Here is a 22518-nt window from a genome sequence, read left to right as displayed (position 1 = left end):
GTATGGACTTCCCTGAGTTCAGACAGCAATGCAATATCCTGTGTGGTTTCATATCCCAATTCCAGTTCTCTCATCCGCTGCTCACACCGGCGGATCTGATTTCTAATGTCTTTGAGTACCCCTATAGTGGTGCCAATGCAGACCCCCCTAATCGTGGCCTTGAACGCCTCCCACAGTAGGCATGGGTCGTCCGTAGTCTGTGTGTTGATATCAAAATAGTCTTTAATCGCTGTTTTAATGGTGTCAGCGTAGACTGTGTCCGAGAGGGCCCGGGAATTAAATCGCCACTGGAAGGGGGGGGAGTGTAGTGTGGAACGGCCACGTTTAACAGCACCGGATTGTGGTCTGACAGTGTGCGGGGCAGTACCTGTATTCGACGCACCCATAAGGCCCAGTCCCTTGAACCCAACCAGTAATCCAGCCGAGACCAGCTATTATGAGAAGCTGTTATGTGCGTGGCGCCTGGCGTGTCAGAGTGATGCAGCCTCCAGAGATCCGCTAATGCCAAGTCGGACATCATGTGGCCTACCATCTGCCGTGATTGCTTATGCTGCTCAAATGAAGTAGTGGATCTATCTAGCCCGTCCTGCAGTGTCACATTCCAGTCCCCCCCGCATAGTATGTGTGTGTTAGCATGTTTTTGCAAGTGGTCCCACACTTCCCTGTAGAAGTCCGGAGCATCTGTGTTCGGCCCATATATGTTAAGAAGCGTCACTCTTTGGCCCCTCAATGTGCCCGTAACCATCACGTACCTACCAGAGGGATCCTGTGTGACCTGTTGTGCCTCAAAACTTACCCCCTTCCTAATCAATATCATCACTCCACGGGAGTAGGAGGAGTATGATGCCCTGCACACATAACCAGCCCACCTCGCCCCCAGGTTTTCGTGAGTTTGTGGTGCGATGTGTGTTTCCTGCAGAAACGCTAAATCCACATTCCATCTGGTAAGACTTGTAAAAATCTGTCTAATTTTCTGAGGCCTCGAGAAACCCCGTATGTTCCAGGTAAGAACGTTCACGCCTTGTCTGTCCGTATCACTAGAACCCATTGACATCAGATAATGTGAGATATAACCTATACACACAACCCTGTGTTGCAATTGATGCGCGCCCGCCCACGGCCCAATGGTCGTTCATATTCTTGATATTCAGATTCGGTGGAGAATCTAAGAACATAGTGATATGCAGAGCTGTCGGTCTATTCAAACACACAAGTATCCCCCCCCCCTTTCCCCGCCCACTCCAGCAACCCCAACCTGCCGAAGCCATTTCCCCTCAGAGCACCAGTCCCATAAACAATAACCAAACATCAACTCAGTGCCCCTAGTAAGACCTGTGGTGGGTATTACCCTCATGGAGGTCCGCCAGGAGCACACTACTACACCCAAAAGATGGGTGCGGGCGACACTAAATAAACATTATACATGCGCTAAATTCGTGATCATCCACCGCCCACCCCTTCACTCTCCAAACATAACTCAATATAACATAATCAGCTGCATTGAGATAGGGCCCGCATATCACCTCTACCACCTCATACGGTGGCTGTGGTCCGCACGATGAAGGTTCAGATCATGTACAAGCTCAAGCAAGTAACTGACATTAGGTCGCATATTTGAGACATGTATCAGCCAGTATACAATCACCCCGTTCCAGCACACCTGTCCGCTTTTAACTCAGTGCGACATGGCCACCCCTCCGCCTCCCCCCCCTGTACACAAGTCTTGGACGTGTCAGTGAACATACGGGCCAGGATCACAACAAACGGTTCATGAGCCCTACCTTCACCTCCACTCCGTTGGGCATCCGATGTAAATATACTGCAAAGTGAGTCCGATCACCGATCCCAGCTACAGGCAACAGTCAGAGTACAACCTTAAAGAAGCCTAACAGTTCCTCGTACTCCATTGTTTGGTAGCCCTGCAAACATACAGGTAGCAATATATCCTCACCATTGTACGCCCTGCGTAAATTTGCGCCCAGCCATCTCGCCTATTACAACCAAGAGCGGGTATGTGACAGTACTCATTTGCCCACATCACGATTTAACTCACCGCCGGCTGATGTGGCTATGCACAATGGCCTCAGTCCGAGTCTCTCTGTTGTTCATTCTGCGTAGCCTCTCGCGCCTCACGCTGTACCTTCTTGACGAAGTCCTGGGCTGCCTTGGGTGTAGTCAGTACAATCGCCTTCTCCCTCCACATCACTCGGAGTCGCGCTGGATACAACATTGAGTACACCACGTTCAATTCTCGCAGTTTAGCTTTCACTGCGGCGTATTCCTTCCGAGCCTGCTGAACTGCGACCGTGTGGTCTGGGTAGAACTCCAGAGAATTACCTTGATGTTGAATTGTACCCTTCTCTCGTGCCAGCCTGAGGATCGCATCCCTGTCGCGATAGTTCAGGATTCTTGCTACTATCGGTCTAGGTTTGGCGCCTGGTGGTGGTTTGGGGGCTAACGACCTGTGTGCTCGTTCCACTATGAATACTGGTGATAAGGCCTCCGCCCCAAAAAGATCTTTACACAGGTTTTCAACGTAGGTCTCCATCCGCCCTGTGTTGGTCGTCTCTGGCAGGCCCGCGATCCGGACGTTATTGCGCCTTGAGCGCGCTTCCAAATCCTCCTCCTTCGCTCTTATCACTTCCAGGAGTTTTTCTATGCCTGCGCATTTGGAGGTTGAGGCTCGCTCCTCATCCTCAACAACTGCAATCCTGGTCTCGGCCTCATCCAACCGCTCGCCATGTTTTTCTTGTCGGGCGGACATGCTGTCCATCCTGCAGGTCAGGTTGTCAAGCTTGCCGTTTATGTCCTGTAGGTTCGATTGAATCGCCATTAGGATCTTCTCCATGTTGCTGTTAGGCATGGATGCAGCCGCGTCGCCATGTTCAACCACGTCCTCTGTGGATTTTCCCGCCTTCCTATTATCAAAGGAGATCTTAGGCTGCTGCCTATCTGGTTTCCCCATGTTAGCTGCCGGGGATGGTGTTTTCCTGCAAACGGGCACAGACGCCCTCGTTATTCTCACCGCCGTCGCCGTGATTCACTTCCCAGAGTGTCCAACCGCCACCCTCGCCACTGTTACCGCTCTCCAGGAGAAGGGCTGCGTCGCCTTATCGCCAGTTCTTGTCGCAAATGGGGGTGCGCGGTCAGGCCAGCCCCGCAGCAGCGCGGCAAACCATGGTCAGGCAGTATCTATTGCTTGGTCCAGATCTCCCCCCCAGCAACAGGATATTGATCATCGGCCGGTGCTGCGAGTCTCCCGCCTCCAGTGCTGCGAGTGCCTTTGGCGTTGTTCTTGCTGATCTCTGTTAAATTATCCCCGCTTGGGTACACCCTTCGCCGATTGCAAAGCGGCTGCCAGCGTTTACTTCCCAGCAGTAGACTCCACACTGATTCGCCAGCCGGATAGTGTTGTCCCGCTCAGGCTATGCTGTCGGGCGCGAAGTATCCAACAATCTCACTCCTTTTTACCGGGTGGCCATCTTGTCAGGCATTCCCCCAATGATATCCCATCTGCTGAGGCTATCAGCCGTACACGGGCAATCTAGGTCAACCACCGCAGCGGACCTTTCGGCAATCGCATCCACACACCTTCTGCACTACTCCGCTTGCGAAGGGGATCCGATCGCACACCTCCATATGTTGCTAGCAGACAGTCCGCAAGTTGACGCCGGCCATCTTGTCAGGCATTCCTCCTACTTATCACCGTCGCTGTAGCTATCCGCCGTACACGGGCAATCTAGGATATCCACCTCAGCGGACCTTCCAGAATCGGCATCCACACACCTTCTACACTGCTCCGCCGGCTTAGGGGGTCTGAGGGGGTCCGATCACATACCTCAGCAAGGTGCAGCCTCATATTCCGTTAGTTCCCGCCGGCCATCTTGTCCGGCCAGTGTTCGGTCTCCACATGTCTCTCGGGAAAAGTCATCATGCGCCCCACAGAGTTTGGAATCCGTCACTCCGGACGGTACAGCTCACCTTCCCCTACATGCGTATATGTTTGGAGAGTGAGTTCATGGGGTTTACAGGGGCCAAATTTCACTTTGCCATCGGTCGCCCGGCGGAGCTGCAGCTCAGACAGCCATTCCGCTGTGCGCCCCCTAGCGCCCTCCAGCAGTGAAAATATTTGCTATTTGCCATAGATGTTTAAGTGGTCAACGTGTTTCAGCCTCTCCAGGCTTTCGTCAGGACCTATAGTTCACTACTGCAACACTTACTTTTTGTGCTGTGAAGGACAGACTATATATATTCTTTGAAATTGTGTAACATCTCCTGTAGAAAAACATAAACACAAAAAACGAGAAAACCATACAACAACCAGTTATGGTGATTCCAACGATAATCATTAGTTAGTCTTTTACATACATGTACATTTTCTTGTATGATGTATAACTTACCCAATATTATGGGAAGACAAACTATGAGATGCACTTAAATAAGCAATGAGATGAACTATAATATACTATTCTTTCAACCCTATACAGTGCGTGGCCTCCTTATCCTGAGCCGTTGCCAGGTGAGGTGAGGCTTGTCTTCCCATAATATTGGGTAAGTTATAAATCATACAAGAAAATGTACATGTATGTAAAAGACTAACTAATGATTATCGTTGGAATCACCATAACTGGTTGTTGTATGGTTTTCTCGTTTTTTGTGTTTATGTTTTTCTACAGGAGATGTTACACAATTTCAAAGAATATATATAGTCTGTCCTTCACAGCACAAAAAGTAAGTGTTGCAGTAGTGAACTATAGGTCCTGACGAAAGCCTGGAGAGGCTGAAACATGTTGACCACTTAAACATCTATGGCAAATAGCAAATATTTTCACTGCTATTTTCACTCTGCTTTTAACTATACCATCTTGATGGGCACACATAATAAAGTTTTCTTATTGACATCTAGATAGGTATTTTTAATCACGCTGAGTACTATTTTCTTCTCTTACACTTCTTTCTAAGCACTGCAACTAAGCCTTATCAGCCTGCATACTCTGTCATCTTCTTTGGTTGAGGGTTCAACCATTGGGTCCTAAGCCAGCCTCAAGTTTCATCTGAGGAAGGGCATGTTGGACACCAATTTCTCAAACGAAAAATCCCAGATGACGAAGTTCCACTATTGAGTGGGCTGATGGGTACTTTTTTCTGGGTTCAGAATCTCTTTCTGGACTGAGTTCTTACTTTGAACTATATTTCTGTATTCACTTCTTCTGTGTGTCTCCTGTAGTACAAGAATTTTCTGGTTCCAGTTACCTGTGTAGAACACTTATCAGGCTCTGCACTGAGTTTTGGATTAACGATAGACCTTCGGTATCTTTCGTGTGTTTCAAAATGAACAGGTGACAAGGAAGCAACCCGAATCGACCTGCTATAGATGTGGACTTGAGTTTCCACACAGAGGCATGTGCCTGGCATTTGGCCACACATGCAGGAAATGCAACAGAAACAACCACTATGCCAGCGTATGCCAGGGACTGCAATTTAGAAATGAAAGAGGAAGAGCGGGAAGACCGGAAATGATGACGAGCAGACACGTCAGACATGTCGAAACAGCGAACAGAAGCTCCTCGATAGAGTCAGGAGATGAAGGGGATGAAGAAAAAGTAGAACAACTGTACCTCATGTCGGACGCTGCTGCCACGTCCCCTGATGAAGGCGGAAAGCAAGAAAGCATCCGCCTTGTGGACAAGAACACGATAAAGAAGACGGAGTCTGTGACCATAGGTGTAGTACCACACAAAGCAAGGTTTGTCTTGGACAGCGGCGCAACATGTAACATCATGTGCGTGTCGGAATACCAGAAGATGGAGGTGAAACCAACGTTGAAGCCATCCAAAGTTGAAGTATTCACATGGGGGGTCAAGAAAACCAATGACAAACATGGGAAAATTCACAGAGAACATAACATACAAAAGTCAAACAATAAAGGAAGAGATTCACGTGCTGAAGGGTGACATTCCAGCACTGTGCTTACTGAGCAACGTCAAAGCCCAGGTAACGGGCCTCCTCGAAATGACATACAACATGTCAGAGAAGAAAAGCATCTTGAGGGAATACCCCAAGTTACTGCAAGGACTAGGGAAGCTAAAGGGGCGTCAAATAACGCTGCACATCGATGAAGCAGTGAAGCCGGTAGCTCGGCACCGCCGGCGAGTGCCAATACACCTGTAACCGCAAGTAGAAGAAGAGCTTGAAGCTCTGCTCAAGCAAGATATCATAGAACCAGCAGAAGGACCGACGCCTTTGGTGTCACCAATAGTGGCGGTACCGAAGAAAGACATGTCCAAAATACGAATCTGTGTCGACATGAGAATACCGAACACAGCGATCGAACGTGAGAGACACCCTGGACCTCACCTTGATGATATGATCAGCTGCCTAACAGGCACAAGACGCTTCTCCAAGCTAGATTTGTGCAAGGGATATCACCAGCTAGAGCTCAACCCTCAGTCCAGATACATCACAACGTTTTCAACGCACCTAGGTCTGTTCCTATATAAACGGTTGAGTTTTGGAATATCGTCCGCTGCTGAGATATTTCAGGAAACAATACGGCAAGTAATAAGGCCGGTGAAAAATAGCCTAAACTACAGTGATGATATTCAGGTGTTTGGCAAGTCAGATGAGGAGCACGACAAGGCATTGCGAGAGGTGTGCTCCCAACTGGAACAGGCGGGGTTGACCCTGAATGAGGACAAGTGTGAACTGGGGCGAGACAAACTAGTATTCTTTGGCCACATCTTCTCCAAGAAAGGAATGCGGCCAGATCGCAGCAAAGTGGACACGCTGGAAAGAGCGAAGCAGCCAGGTGACATTGCAGAGGTGAGGTCTTTTCTCGGCCTTGCCAGCTACTGTGCAAGATACATCAAAGACTTTGCCACAGGGAGTGCACCCCTGAGAGAACTGACAAAACAGGGCCAGAGTTTCACGTGGACCGAAGACTGCAGCAGAGCTTTTGAAGAGATAAGACACGCTGTGACGGCAGTAGATCACCTGGTGTATTTTGATCCGCTGCTGTGCACTGAACTGACAGTAGATGCCAGCCCAGTGGGTTTGGGGGCAATACTGGCACAACACAGACCAGGCAAAGACTCACCAAGATGCGTAGTAGCCTACGGAAGCAAGAGCCTTTCAGATGTCGAAAGAGCGTATTCCCAACCGGAGAAAGAGAGTCTGGCGGTAGTGTGGGCATGTGAACACTATCACCTGTTCATTTATGGGAAACCTTTCACAATAATAACGGATCACCAAGCACTGATAACAATTTATGGAAATCCTATTGCAAAAATACCGCCCCGGATAGAGAGGTGGGGGATACGGCTGATGGACTACAATTTCAAAATAATACACAAACCCGGAAAGGAACACAACCCGGCTGACTACATGTCAAGACACCCCCCTGCCACATGCAGTGGAGGCAACCACAATGGCGGAGGAATACCTAAATTTCGTACTGAAACACAACACACCGGCATCAATAACGATGGAAGAACTGGAACGGGAAACGAAACAAGACCCTACCATGCGAGCAATACAGAAGGTGACAAGACAACAAGGGTAGAGGCATGTCAATAACAACAGCATCCTGGAAGAAGGATTAATAAAAGAGGAACTTCTGGCGTTCAAAAAGATCCATGAAGAGCTCTCAGAAAGCGAAAATGGAATAATGATGAGAGGCATTAGAATAGTGATGCCCCGAACGCTGCGGAGACAGACGGTAGAGCTAGCCCATGAGTCGCACCGAGGAATGGTAGCAACCAAGAAAATGCTACGAGAAAAAGTGTGGTTCCCGGGACTTGACAGCACGGTCGAAGCAACTGTCATGCACTGCCACATCTGCCAAGTGACGGGGCCACCGTCCAAGCCGGAGCCACTTCAGATGTCTGAACTCCCGAAGGCAGTGTGGACAGAACTGGCGGCTGACTTCTATGGGCCCCTGGAGACAGGAAATTACCTGTTGGTGATAATAGACGAGTTCTTCAGGTTTCCAATTGTAAGGCAGGTAGCGTCAACATCGGCAAATGCAACGTTACCAGTCATGGACAATGTTTTTACAGCATGGGGCTCACCGCAGACATTAAAGACTGACAATGGCCCGCCATTCTCAGGCGAAGAGTTCAGAAGATTCATGGAATACCTAGGGATCCATCATCGGAAGATAACACCTCTGTGGCCACAAGCAAATGGGATGGACGAACTTTTCCTCAGAACGATTAAAAAGGCGATACAGCGAGCCAAGATAACGCAGATATCGATAGGTCAAGCCCTATGTCAAATACTGAGGGACTACCGGAACACCCCTCACAGCTCCACAGGACGGTGCCCCGCAGAACTAGTGCTGGGGTGCTCGAGCAGGACCAGGCTACCGCAAGTGGAAGCAATGACAAGCGTGGAGCAAAGCAACATAGCTGTCAGGGACGAGGAAGTGAAAGGCAAAAATGAAGGCGTATGCCGATCGGAAGAGGCACGCCACAAAAAAAACAATAAAAGAAGGAGATACCGTGGTAGTGCGGCAAAGACAACTGCGGAAGTCAGACAGCGCATTCTCAAAGGATCCTCTGACGGTGACGGAAGTGAGGGGGCCAATGATAACAGCATCAGCAGGGTCGATATCACATCACAAGAAACAGTTTGCATTGCAAAGAACTAAAGACAAAGGAAGAAGAACAGCAGGCACCAGCCCTGGAGGAAGTTAAACAGGAGGAAGAAGCACAAGTGGACAACAGAGAGACACGGCCGAGAAGGGAGTGCAAGAAACCACAGACACTGATTGAAGAGATGTTAAGTGACGGAGGCCTGTGAGGACCTCTCCCTCTCTCTCCCTCTCTCTCCCTCTCTCTCTCTCTCGCTCTCTCTCTTTCTCTCTCTCGCGCTCTCTCTCTCTCTCTGTGACCACAGGCAGCGTCCTGGGAAATATTGTTTTGCAACAAGGGGGGAGATGTCGTGCCTAGACAGTGGGCACTAGGACCCTGGGTCTGGGGCAAAGGGAAGGGGATACCGGACACCACTTCCAGTCAGGGGAGCAGGGCAGGACAGAAGACGACCAGCAGGGCAAGGGGCCAGACGTAGATGTATGCTGTGCCATAAGATATAATAAAGGTACCTTGTAATCAGCCACTGCGTCCTGTGATCTCTGGGGGCTTGAGGATACGACACATGCCATTGTGTGGCTGCCCTTAGTCGCTGTTTTGAACTTTCCCAGGAGCTACCTACTGTCGCTGTGAGTGTTGATCCGCCACCCCCCTCTACCTCCCTTGAGGCTGGGCTGCGTGACCGGCTTTGGCTGGGCAGTGGCCCGCTAGTGGTGTGGGGGGGGGAGTCAGCTCCTTGAGGGTATGGCAGCGGCACCCCTCCCTGATCGAGGCCAGTACTGTGCTGACTGGGGATGGGGCGCAGAGCTGGAGGCAAACTGAATGCCCCTCAGTTTGGGTGTGCCGGCCCGATTTGGTCCCAGGGGTTTTGCTGGTTGATTATGTTGGCCCACGTGCGGCCCCTGGGGTGAGCAGCGGTGGTGGGGGGCTGCTCCTGCTCGGAAGTGGGGAGAACAGGTTGTGCTTGGGTGCCCCACCTCCCTGTTGCCCGCGTTCCGCCCGCACAGGCCTCCCTCCTCCGGGGGGGGCCCACACTGGTGTCTGTCCTGCGGGCAGCCCTACACTGACCTGAATTTGCACCGTTGCCAAGGCCACCATTACTCTCAGTGTCCTTGGTTCTGAGGTTGCTCATGCGGGAGAATTATATTCCCCAGAGGGGTGTTCCTCCTTCTCTGCGGTGCCCGCAGCTGTCCGGGCTGGTCGCAATGGCGGTCCGCTTTGTCGGGTGTAAATCACTGGGGCGGACTCACCTTCCCCAGAGATAACCTCTGGAGACTCCGTCTGCTGTGCTGGTTGGCACTGTGGCCCCTCTGTTCTGTGCCTGGTTGGAGGCATTTTCAGCACGGTGGGGAGCATCTGGGTGTTTCCCCCCCTTCCCCCAAACTCCCCCACCAGCCTGTCTATCGTGGCTGCCTGCTCCGATTTCTCGTGCCCGGGCATGGCGGACTGCTCACGGTGGCTAGGTGGCACTGGCGGCACGTTGGGGGGGGCCTTGCCGGGTCGCAGGTCGGGCCTCCCGGGGTTGCCAGGCCGGGCCGCCGAGCAGTGTGCCGCAGCAGGGAGGAGGGATGTACCCAGGGGCGGATTGGCACTGCGGGCACTCGGGCATGGGCCGAAGGGCCGGTGTCTCAGTGCACTCTGTGGGCTGGTTCTTTCCCCCTTTACCAGCCCACAGAGAGCACTGACAGGGAGAGGAAAGCATCTTCACTGTGTGGCCAGCCGTTCAGCGATGATCAGCTGTGGCCTTGCCTTGACCCCCTGCCCTGCCAAGCAATCATGCTGATGGTGGGCTGGGGAGGGGCGAATGTGTACCAGAATCGGCCTCCCAGGGGGCCAGGTGTTGCTCAGGCCCATGAGGCATTTTCACCTCCCCCCCCCTCCCCTCCCCCAGGGCCCACGCAGCCCAGAAACAGTGCTTGCATTAGTCCTCGCCCACAACCCTCTCATTCAGTACATAGTGGGCGAGGAAGAATGGGTCTCACTTTGGGGGCCAGGTGATGTGGGGAACTCGCACCATCTTCACCTTAGCCTACCCCCCACCCCCATGGATGGCCCAGAAGCTGTGTTTTTGCTTTAGCCCCTCTCCTGCCACACCATTGCCCTGAGGCAGTGAAAGGCTGGGGAGGGCTGAGTAAATTACAAATAGCTGGGGCCTCCCTGTTTTTCAGGTGCTCCTGCGCTGGAGGCCTGGGGAATAATTTTTTAAAAGGGGCCTCACTGTTTTTCAGGTGCTCCTGTGCTAGAGGGCTGGGGAATCATTTTTCAAGAGAAAGGGGCCTCGCTGTTTTCAGATGCTCCTGCGCTGGAGGGCTGGGAAATAATTTTTTTATATTTCATTTATTTATTTATTTTATTTATTTATTTAAGTTTTGTATAGCGCTAGCTAGACCCGAAGGGATCAGAGCGCTTCACAACGGATAGAAATAAGCAAACAACATAACAGGTAGGTCGAGCAGGGTAGGGAAAGTATGGGAAAGCATAGTAGGAAGTAAAAGTCTATACATTGACAGCATGAGGGCGACATGGAGGAGAACAAGGGAGAGTCATCAGGTTCTCGCTGGGACCAAAGAGATAGTGAACTATTAAAGTCAGACGGTGATTCTCGTTACGATCCAGCTCGCTCAAGAAAGAAGGTTTTGAGTAGTGTCTTGAATTTTAGGAAGGAGGTTGTCATCCTGATGTGTGGGGGGATGGAGTTCCATATCTTAGGTGCATTTCCCGCAAAGGACCTGTTAGATCTTTTGCGTTTCTGTGATTTCAGAGGTATGAGTAGGAGCGTGTTGGAGCTTCTGAGGGTCCTGGACTGACCGGCTCTCTTGAGCTTATTGGCCAGATATTCCGGTTTACCTGTATGCAGGGCTTTGTGTGTGAGGCAGGCTGTGCGGAAGTTGGCTCGAAGATTAATAGGAAGCCATTTCAGGTCCTTGAGAGCCGGGGAGATGTGCTCATATTTCTTAGTTCCTGTGACCATTCTAGCTGCTGCATTCAGGGTAGCCGTAAAAGGACCTAGATGATTTGGCTGTTCCAGTCAGAGTAGCAATGCCATGGTAAACAGTCAAAATATCGACTTCAAAATATCGAAGGGACATAATATCGAGTTTTAAATATCGAATGGACAAAATATCGACAGGACAGAATATAGACATCAAAAATATCGTTTTTTAGGTAAGTAATGTAATATCGAATGTTAAAAATATAGACAGTTTTTTTACCCCTATGCTATCCAACGCTTTCCCTACTGTTGCACCCACTGGAGTGGGAATAGTAATTTTAACCCCTACGCTATCCAACGCTTTCCCTACTGTTGCACCCACTGGAGTGGGAATAGTAATTTTAACCCCTACGCTATCCAACGCTTTCCCTACTGTTGCACCCACTGGAGTGGGAATAGTAATTTTAACCCCTACGCTATCCAACGCTTTCCCTACTGTTGCACCCACTGGAGTGGGAATAGTAATTTTTACCCCTACGCTTTCCAACTCTTTCCCTACTGTTGCACTCTCTGGAGTGGGAATAGTATATTATAGTAATTAATTTTTACTATTAATTTAATTTAACACTGTTTTTAATAAAGTCGATATTTTTAACAACTATATTTTTGTAAAACGATATTTTGTACTCGATATTTTTGTACTTACCTGTTTGTAGATACAAACTCGATATTCTGTCTGTCGATATTTTGTCAACGATATTTTTGATAGTCGATATTCTGTCCGTCGATATTATGTCAGTGATCCCAATGCCATAGTCAATCCTGGAGAGTACCAGTGTCTGAGTGACCTGTTTCAGGTCTTTCAAGGGGAGGAAGGGTTTAAGTTTGTAAAGAAGTTTCAGGTTAAGGAAAGCACTTTTGGCAGTTTTAGAGATGTGTTCTTTCATGTCCAGTTTTGGGTCCAGAGTGATCCCCAGTGATTTGACGGAGGTTGTAGGAACAAGAGGAACATTGAGGGCGTTTAAGGCTTTGAGCCATTCGAGTATTTGGGGATTTTCATTTTTGTTTGAGATGAGGAGCACTTCTGTCTTTTCTTCATTAAGGTTGAGGTGGTTGGATGAGAGCCAGTGTTGGACCTCTGTGAGTGTGTCATTTAGTCTGTGGATGTCTGCAATCGAAGTGGTTTCCAGGTAGAGTTGTGTGTCGTCCGCATAGAGGTGAAAGGGGATGTTGGAGTTCCTTAGAATAGAAAGGCCCATAGGAATGAATGGGGAGTTATTCCTTATTTGCGATTAGCAATTTGCTAATCGCAAATAAGGATGCGATTTCAAGGGTGCCCGGGGTGTTCAAAGGACACCCTGTAACACCCCTGAAAAGCAAATGTACACAGGTGTTGCGCACACACATGTCCAAAGTAACAGTAACATACAACTTAGAAAAATGCACTAAACCATGATGCATAAGAGTTGTCACGGTCTAGCGACTTCATTCGGCATCTCTTCTGGGATATCAAAGACAGGTGAGGCCGATGTACGTTGTATTTTTGTTTGATACGCTCTGCTCTCCTCTCCCTGTACCGCTAACTGTGTCTGGGTAAAACGCCAAGGCTGCTTCAGTCTCTGGTTGGCAAATCAGATCTATAAAATGCTGTTGTTGCAGACGATACTGCAGGTATCTGTTTGTGTCTAGCAGCTCCAGGTGAAGGCTATTTATTAGTGCAATAGTTTCGGGGATCTGGCCTTTCAGGATGAACTCGCGTGTTTCATGGCGGTGAATGTTCAACATATTTCAGCCATGCTCAATGTCTTTGACCAACGCACTTGGAGGCGGAGGTCAGCTGCACCTACTGGGGGGTACTCCTGCTGGACTGTGCCCAAGGGAAGTGCAGTCAGTTGGGGCCTGCATGCATCGGTGAAAACCCCACAGAGGGTGTTCCACAGAGGATGAAGCAGGCTTCGTTTAAAGGGATTTAGAGGTGAAAATGTACTACTGTTCTCATGCGCTAATGCCGAAGGGTCACGCTTTATTACCCCTGCTTCTGCCTTTTGCATCGAGGGGTTCGAATCTCAACCGGTCCTGTTTAACGCCGGGGTGGCGCTGCTGGTGTCTCGCGCAATAAATAGACTACGCAGTGTATTAAGCGTAAAAGGCCATTTATTAGACCAGGCTGCGTAATCTTACATAACAGTAAACATTAACAAATAAATAACTTCAAACCCCAACTCAACACTTCACTTCTCACATGCTTCACCCGCTCCACCTCATCACAACCACTCCAAACCCCATGCCGTACCTCATCCATATCCACCAATCACCTGTCATCCTACCTGCTCCTTGTGTCCTTCCAGTCATGCCTCCGTCTACCATTCGAACTTCCCCCCCAAGGGATGGGTGTGCCCGCTCTTGACCCCCCTATCCCTTCAAACTACCGCCAACCAGGGAACCCCCTGTAGGGCGGTTCCCTGCCCCACCCCCCCACGGGTCCGTCGGCCCCCTGCTCACTGCACTCATTCGCAATCACTCCCTGCAACACCAGATCGCCTCATTCCACAACTTGCTCACCACATCTCTCATCTCCATCATGTAATACGCATTCCCCAAACGAGACAGGTGCACTCCGTCGTCCCTGAAACCTAAAGGTTCCTCCAGTCGAATTCCACCGTGCGATATCACCTTAATGTCCTTCTCACTGCAAAAAAGTCTCATCGCCCTGTTGAGTTTCCTCCGTGCCCTCTCAATAGCCCCGTGCTTCATTGCCCCCCTCCAAACTTTCCTGGGCACCAACTCCGTCCAGGCAATGCAAGTCCCTGCAAGCCTTGACTTCAATACCTCCAGATCCCTGTGCATCAGCTGCACAAGCGCCAAACCTGACAGCTGCACCAGATCGTTCTCTCCCAGAAGAATAATCAACAGGTCCGGGCATCCTTTTTGCGGGACCATTTTGGTGAGCCAGGGCAGTAGTGCCCCCCATCGCATGCCTCCTTTACCCCACCTGTGTACCTCATGTAAATGTCCTTTCAGTCCCAGGTTACGGCCGTACACCTGTTGTTTAGCATATTTAGACGCCCAGTGCACGAAGGAGTGCCCCACAATCCAGGTCACCGCCTTAGACCCTGGTCCACCCACGCAACCTACGAAAGAAAAAGATGTTAGCACAGAAACACAATAACACATCCCAGCCAATCAAAAACCCTACGACCACCTCACTTTCTCACATACCACTCACAACAGCGCGACTTCCATCTTCCAATCCTCCGAATCCTGTCCCAGGACCACCCCAGACGGGCCGCAGCTGTCGCGCCCCCGATATGAAAAGAGTGGGTCCCAAAACCAGAAGCATCCAAACCCAGCCGTTGCAAAGCCATGCGCAACACCGCCAACAACTGGCCAGCCGTCATTCGTGCACCCGATGCATGGCAGATGATTTCACCTTGCGCCACACTCGCAGTCCCCAAGAAGGCCCTCCAGTCTGCCACCGGGCACACTGCTCCACCATCCGCCTCATTCAGCCACACCCACTTCCCCCTACCCATCTGGTCAGTCTTTGAACACTCCAACCAAATCCCCAGGCACCCTCCATCCACACGAATCTCCTCAAACACCCTGCCAGCCGTCGCCCTAGTACCCAACAATTCAGACACCCGAAACGCTCCAAAAAACATCCACACCATACACAAACGGAAAATCCTCACTTCAAAAGCATCATAACAGCATCCCGGCAACACCCCAACCAGCCGAACCAACAGGTCAAATGTAACTGCCTCACGCAGTCTACCCCCCCTTCCCTACATTCCCTACCCCATCCTCGGAGCATCCTGCTCACAATCACATCTTTCGTCGGATCAAACCCCATGAACAAAGTACAATAAAACGAGATCCCTGCCAGTTTACCAGAAATTGTAGCAGCAGTCAAACCCTTATCAATGCAACATAGCACAAAATGTTTGACACCCTGCTCCACTCCGGACTTGTCACCCATACTTGATTCCTGATTCCAACCCATGAATGCACCAAACTCTGACCATGCCAGCCGATACGTCTTCCTCGTGGTGTCTGCAACTGACCGTTTCACCAGGCCAATCATCCTCACTCCCCCAAGGCCCAGATGTCGTCCGGCAGCTCGGTCTTGCACATATCCGCCCCCGGTGCCAGTTGCCGGAACCGCTGCCACTGCGAACGAGACAAATTATCCGCAATGTCATTATTCGCCCCAGGGACATGCTTCGCCCAAAACACCACATTCAGCCGCAGGCAAGCCAACATGAATCTCCGTAACAAATGCAGCACTCTCAGGTCCCTGGCTCTCTGGCGGTTCACCAAATCCACCACTGTCATGTTATCGACGCGGAAGAGCACTGATCTGTTCTGAAATTCACTCTCCCAAATCTCCAGCGCCACCAGCAAAGGAAAGAATTCCAGGAAAGCAATGCTCCTCCCCTGTCTCAACCAGTGAGCAGGCCAACTCTCAGCGCACCACCTCCCATCCCAGAAGACGCCAAACCCTGCTGACCCCGCTGCATCAGAAAAATTTGACATTGTCAAACCGCCCAGTCCTCATCAAAATCCAGTGACAGTACGTTGAATTCATCCAAAAAGATGATCCAGGTCCTCAAATCAGCCCGCACCCCCATGGAAATCCTGACTCTGTGGTGGGGAAGCACCGCACCCGATATGGCCATGCCGAGCCACCTGCCGATTGTCGGCCCCCCCCCCCCCGGCCCTGCCTCCTGTTCACAATCCGGTAGGGAGTCCTCCTTACAGGCCAGGACCGCCGCCGCGACCCCGGCTGAGGCCGCCCGCGTGGCCCTCGTGGCCCCTACCCATGCCTGCCCCAACACACCTGGCTGGAGAAGGTCCTCCTGGCCCGCGCGGGCCAGCAACAACAGGGCCGCCCGAACCTCCTCGGCCGAGACGCCCGACATGCTGCCAAAGTGCACGCTTACGGCGTAATGCAAAACCGCAACTGCCGTTGGACAGCCCCCGACATCACCAACACTATCACCGGCCCCTAAACTAACTGAACTACCAACTAAGGATTTCCGGGAACACACTACGCTACGCTCCTTTTTCTCAACCCTCCCGATGGTGCCAGGCAACAGGAAGAGGAAGTCCCCTTCCTCCCCTGTGCCTTACATACCCCCACCTAACTCCTCCCCTTCCCCTGCCTGTCCTATCCCCGCGCGAAAGACCCCGGGGGAAGACTAATCTGCGACTGTGCTTCCCCCGGGGCCCAGCAATGCGCCTCCAGCAGATTGCTTCTGGGCGCATAGGTTTTGCTTTGTTAGGTGTTTTCAGGGGGGCGCCAACTGCACTTTTGCAGCGTCTTTGCCAGCATTAAAGTACATGCTAGTTGTTCAGAGCATTGGAGGGGAAGTTTCGATTCAGATGCCCCTCCCCTCCCTCACCCTGATGGAGTTCTGCGGGACAGCTGTGTGAAGACGCTGAAGCTCGGCGTGGCAGGCAGCTCCCTCCTCGCTCCAGGCTTCTTGTTTTCGGCGTTTTCGGTATTTTTGGCTGATTAATGGGGAGCGTTGAGACTTGAATTCCTTGACAGTTTCAGCATCCCTGGCGGCATTAGTGATTTCGTTTCAGCTCCGGCTTCTGCTTCTGTTTGGCTGCAGCCGGGCCGGTAATTTGTGCAATGGCTTGGGACCCTGGATGTATTTAATTTCCCTCGACTGCTTTGCTGCTTTCCTGATTTGTGGGCTTCGGTGGTGCCACTGCTCTCAGTGCAGCTTTGACTGGATCAGGATAAAAAGCACAGACATGTGAGTACGGGGCCTGCTGGTAATTTCCGGTGAATTAAAATCTATCTAAATTGGATACATTTGTAATACTTTATTCGATGGAAATACATCATAAAAGTACAAACATACAGACATATAAAAGACAGATAATCCATAATACTACAATTACATCTCATAAAATCAAGTAAAAACAACATTTAAAAGAATGTCTTCCCCTTTCCCAATATTTACACATTGCCCAAATTGGATACAATGCCTTTTGTGGGACTTGTAATTGCAGGTTACGCATTTACAAAGGATTTATAAAGGAAACAAAAACATATAAATATAAAAAGCTTCTGGAACTATATAGGAGAATTTGAGAATAGGAGGGAGAAAGAGAGAAGAAGGTGCTATTAATTAGAGACGCTTCGGAATTGCCGCTGTTGCTCAGGGCAAGGAGAAGGACTTCAGGGCCCAGGACGCTGTGTGGCACGGACAACTCGCCCCTCCCCCCTCTAATTGGAAGGCTTAATAGCAGTTAGCCACTCCCACCCCGCAGGACGCGCGCGGGCGGGCCCGTTTTAGCCCGTTCGGTGCCGGAGGCCGGAGTAGGCTGTGCTGGGCCTAGCCTCTAGCATCTTGTCCGGGACACTGGCTTTTCACCATCGATCGGTAAGACCCATTACCTGGAATTAAGTCCCGTGAAACGCGAGGCTTCTAACTTGTGCAATTTGTCGAATTTATTGCAATGGCGATTGCTGTGGCCAAGGAAAAGAAGGGTTCAAGGGGGGGGGGCATGATGGGAACATTGGATTATTTTATCACAAGAGCCTCCAATGTGATCGCAAAAGAGATCACTGTAACGGAGAGACGGCTATCACTTGGCCCGGCTCTAACCAAATACCCAACGGAGGATGGGTCCATGCTGGATTCCACCCCCCCAGGGTTCCACTACCAGTAATGTTGTACCGCTTTCATTGGATAATTCTATGTTATCTGCTGTGGTGGATCCTGTGCTAGAGAACAGGGCACAGGACCAGTTATCGTGTGCCATGACCAGGTCCAAGACTGCCCCTTCCAAATGCAGAAAGGAAGCCTCAAAGGACAAACAAGGCCCTAAAAATAAGAAGCGGGAAGGTGGCCTTCCAAAGAAAAACTGCCAACGCAGAGCAAAGACAATAAGGTCGGATGAGGAAGGACGGAAAACCGTGGAACAATATGAGGAGACGGAGATTGTGACACCAATATTGGCTCGGATTGTCCCTAATATCCCAGAGGTCCCTGTGGTTACCTTGAATAGTGCTTTTTGGGATAAAGTGGGGGCCATTATCGTTGATTGTTTATCACCTTTAATCAATAGATTGGCAGATATTGAATCAAAGTTGCTCACGCTAACCAATGCCCTAGACCAGAATTCAGGGGTTTTGCCCAGTGTTAGCAGCACTATTAATAAGCACCCACTCCCAACCTCTTCGGGCGATAACCACACAAGTGTAGCAAGGTCAATGCCAGACGACCAAAGTGTTCAGGGGGTTGGGTACCCACAAATGGCTAAACCAGGGCCAGAAGAGAATGGGCCGGACTCGAACTCCCAAAACAAGGTCAAATTTAGAAATGATCACAGTGTAGCTCCAAATTCCCAGAGTAGCACTAAAATACCAACCATACGAATTGATCTACCCCCCGACTGCAGCCCTTATGTGGTAGTCCTAGCAGAGGTACCTCAGCTGAAGAATGGAAGTGAAGAGCCATTCATGACACTAAAGAATAAAGTCACAGATTGGCATAATAAAAATAGGCCATTACCGCCACATGTAACGAGTGAAATTTAAATGGCTCGAAGGGTGTCTTGGGTGGGCCACAGGTCTAAGGACATAGTGGGAGACTGTGTCCTGATTAATCTTAGGGACACACGTATAGTGTCCCACATATGTAAGTGGACTCAGCCTAGACCCATGTCAGCTATTCAGACTCTCCCCTTGATGTATTTTTATCCCTTGGTCCCTTTGCACACTAGGACTGGCAGCGATTCTGATTGGAACTTGGTAGGTTCCCCACCAGTTGTAGGCTCTAGCCAGGGAAGGCCCAGAGAACCCATAGTACCCGTGGCCGTTCGCCTGCACAACAGATTTAGTTGTCTAGACTCGGTGGATTGACTGAAATCGGCCAAGCTGTATACAACCCTGGGGATATAAGTGCGACAGTTCCTGAGGTAGTGCAGGGAGATGGGGACGATGCAGGAAGAAAAACAAATGACGAAACAGGGGCTAGGAGCGGGGCAATGTGTGTGGTGGACAATTCGATCCCAGTTGTCGTAAGCAGTTGCCCGCCCCATAAGGAACATGTAGCCGACCCTATTGGGGACGGCAACCCCATGCCCAACGTACTATGTAATGTAGGTCTACCTGAGGAGGCAAATGTGGAGCTACCCAAGGGACATAGGAACAAAGGAAGAGATCATAACATTCCTATCCTGGAATCTGGCAGGACTGTCCAATAAACTGACCTGTCCAGACTGGGGCTCTTTTATGGACGGAAATGACGTGCGCCTATTCCAAGAGACTTGGGCCCGTACGGAGCATCTGAGGGTAGGTTTTGCCTCTTTTTATGTCACTGCAGTTTGGGGAGGGAGGGGTCGCCCGTCAGGAGGACTCGCAATTTGGGTTGGATCCCATTTGGGCTGCAATGCTAAGGCATTAAACACTTTTTCTAAAGATATCCAATGTGTGGTCCTTGACTGGCCCAATGCCTATAAATTAGCATTGATTAATGTATACTCACGTCCTATGAGCATAGCTAAAGAGTCCAGTACCATTGAGGACCTCTCCTCTTTTATCTCAACAATCCCTAGTGATACCCATATATTGGTGGGGGGGGCGATTTGAATTGTCATTTCGAGCCCCTAGAGGGCCTGAATGAAGGAGCCCTAATGGCAGAGGATGAACATTGGTCAATTCCCCTGACCCAGGCCCCGCCCCCTCGGGCATGGTCCCCATTAGCTATACAGGTCATGGCATTAACTATTACTCACTCTTTACGTGCATGTAATGGCCGAACTCCCTCGGACATCCCAGCTAAATGTACATTTAATAAACCGGGACAAATGTCCCATTTTGATTACATTATGCTGGAAACAAGGCTATGGCCAAAGGTAATAGACTTCACTGTAGTGAGAAGAATGGATAGTGATCATAACGCCCTAATTCTAGAAATGGGCCTGCCCAAGACCGGCAGGAGCGGTACTCTACCTTTGGGGGATATAGCCAATGATCCTACCTTGACTAACAATCAGGCGCAGAGTTTAATGGCCCAAAATTATGGAACACCCAGAACAAATAGCAAAGTTGTATAACTTGGCAATTCCCTCCCTGACAGAGGTTGCAGCGTTAGTCAACCAACCATCTCCCTCTGACTTTCTAACACAGTTGGGGGCTCTTTATGTGGGCCTAGTATCCAACTTGGCAGAGGTACTGAACCCTAGGGTGTCTAAGAAGGGAACCAGGGCCCCCCGTTGTTCTTGGTACAACTTAGTGTGTAGGAAGGCCAAATCAGAGCTATTAATGGCCATTAAAGAGAACAACAGAACTGCAATAAAGGACAGGAGGGCGCATTACAAAAGGATAATCAAGTGTGCGAAGGAAGAGTGGGACCACGAAAAGTGGTCTAGCCTATCCTCTGCACTAGATTCCAAAGATTTCCAGAAATTCTGGTCCATAGTTAATACCAGTTCCGCCGAACCGAAAACTGCTATAGAACCTAATATAGCAGCAGAAGTTTGGGAAGGCCATTTTCGGGCTCTGTATTCCAGTGAGGCCTGTCCTGACGATTTTGCTAACCTTCAACCTATAGCTTACCTACCACACAGCAGGAGGAGAGTGAGGTTTCGGTGGCTGAAGTGTGTGCTGCTATTAATAAACTTGCCACTAGTAAAGCCCCTGGCCTGGACAAACTTCCGGGCGATCTCTTTAAGCATGAGCCCAAAATCTGGGGTCCATATTTTCAGATTATTTTTAATGCAATCTTGAGTGGTATGTCCGTCCCTAGTACTTGGCTGGGAGCAGAGATAGTCCCCATCTACAAGAAAGGCTCACCTCTGCTCCCATCCAACTATAGACCCATAAGCCTCATTGATGTCCCCCAAAAGATCTTTGCTAGAGTCATCTTGGACAGGATTCAGGACTGGATGGAGGAGTTTGCAATACTCAGGCAGGGTTTAGGAAGAATACCTCCACCGTGGATCAAATCTTCTGACTAGTACTTCTGTATTGGAAGACGGTGCAAATAGAGGGTGGCAGCCTCTACATGGTATTCGTTGACCTTCGCTCTGCCTTTGACCTTGTGCCTAGGGGAAAACTCTGGAGTGTCCTTCAAGAGCTGGGCATCCCCATTCATCTCCTTTCTGTCCTGATGAGGCTACATGAGGCTAACTTTGCCCAAGTTAGATGCGGGAAGAGCGGTGCATTGACATTTAGATTCCCCGTTGACAGGGGGCTAAGGCAGGGCTGCGTGCTCGCACCGACCCTGTTTTGCCTCTATGTCAATGGGGTAATCGCGCATCTAAATGGAGTTCAGAATAATGATGCGCCTAAGCTAGCAGGCAACAGGGTACCGGCCATCATGTTCGCCGACGATACTCTCCTGCTTTCTAGATCCCCAATGGGCATCCAGCGAACACTGGATGGTTTTGCAGAATTCTGTATTGCTCGAGGATTGGAGATCAACACGCTTAAAACAAAATTTATGATCTTCAACCCGCCTAGAACCACAAGATCCAATCAAATTCTAGGCAAAACAAGATTAGAAAGGGTGAGCACTTTTGATTATCTGGGGGTCACCATTAACGAGATCTTGTCGTGGGGCCCCCAGCAAACCAAATCACAACTTGAACTGGCCCAACTCTCAGGTGGAATTCTCAGACTATCCAATGTGTCTACTATTAAACCAGTTGGACCCCCGTTGGAGGTTTATAAATCACAAGCTAGGGGTGCTGTCATGTAAGGGGGCGAATTATGGGGTCATTGCAACAGGTCCGAAATCACCAGGGTCGAGAATACATTTTTAAGACAGTTGCTAGCACTCCCTTCTAGTACTCCCCTTCATCCACTAAGGCTTGATCTGGGGATCAGACCAATTGATGAGGAGTTACCTTTAAAACCACTTAGGTACTGGCATCGACTCTGGGTAACGCCGGAACTGACAAATTACAAACTTGGATCTCGAAGAAATACTTACCTGTATGAGTGCATGGAAAATTCCCTGGCTCACT

The sequence above is a fragment of the Lissotriton helveticus genome, chromosome 5_1, assembly GCF_964261635.1.
Source record: "Lissotriton helveticus chromosome 5_1, aLisHel1.1, whole genome shotgun sequence".
In the NCBI taxonomy this organism is placed as follows: Eukaryota; Metazoa; Chordata; class Amphibia; order Caudata; family Salamandridae; genus Lissotriton; species Lissotriton helveticus.
This window is presented reverse-complemented; position numbering follows the sequence as displayed.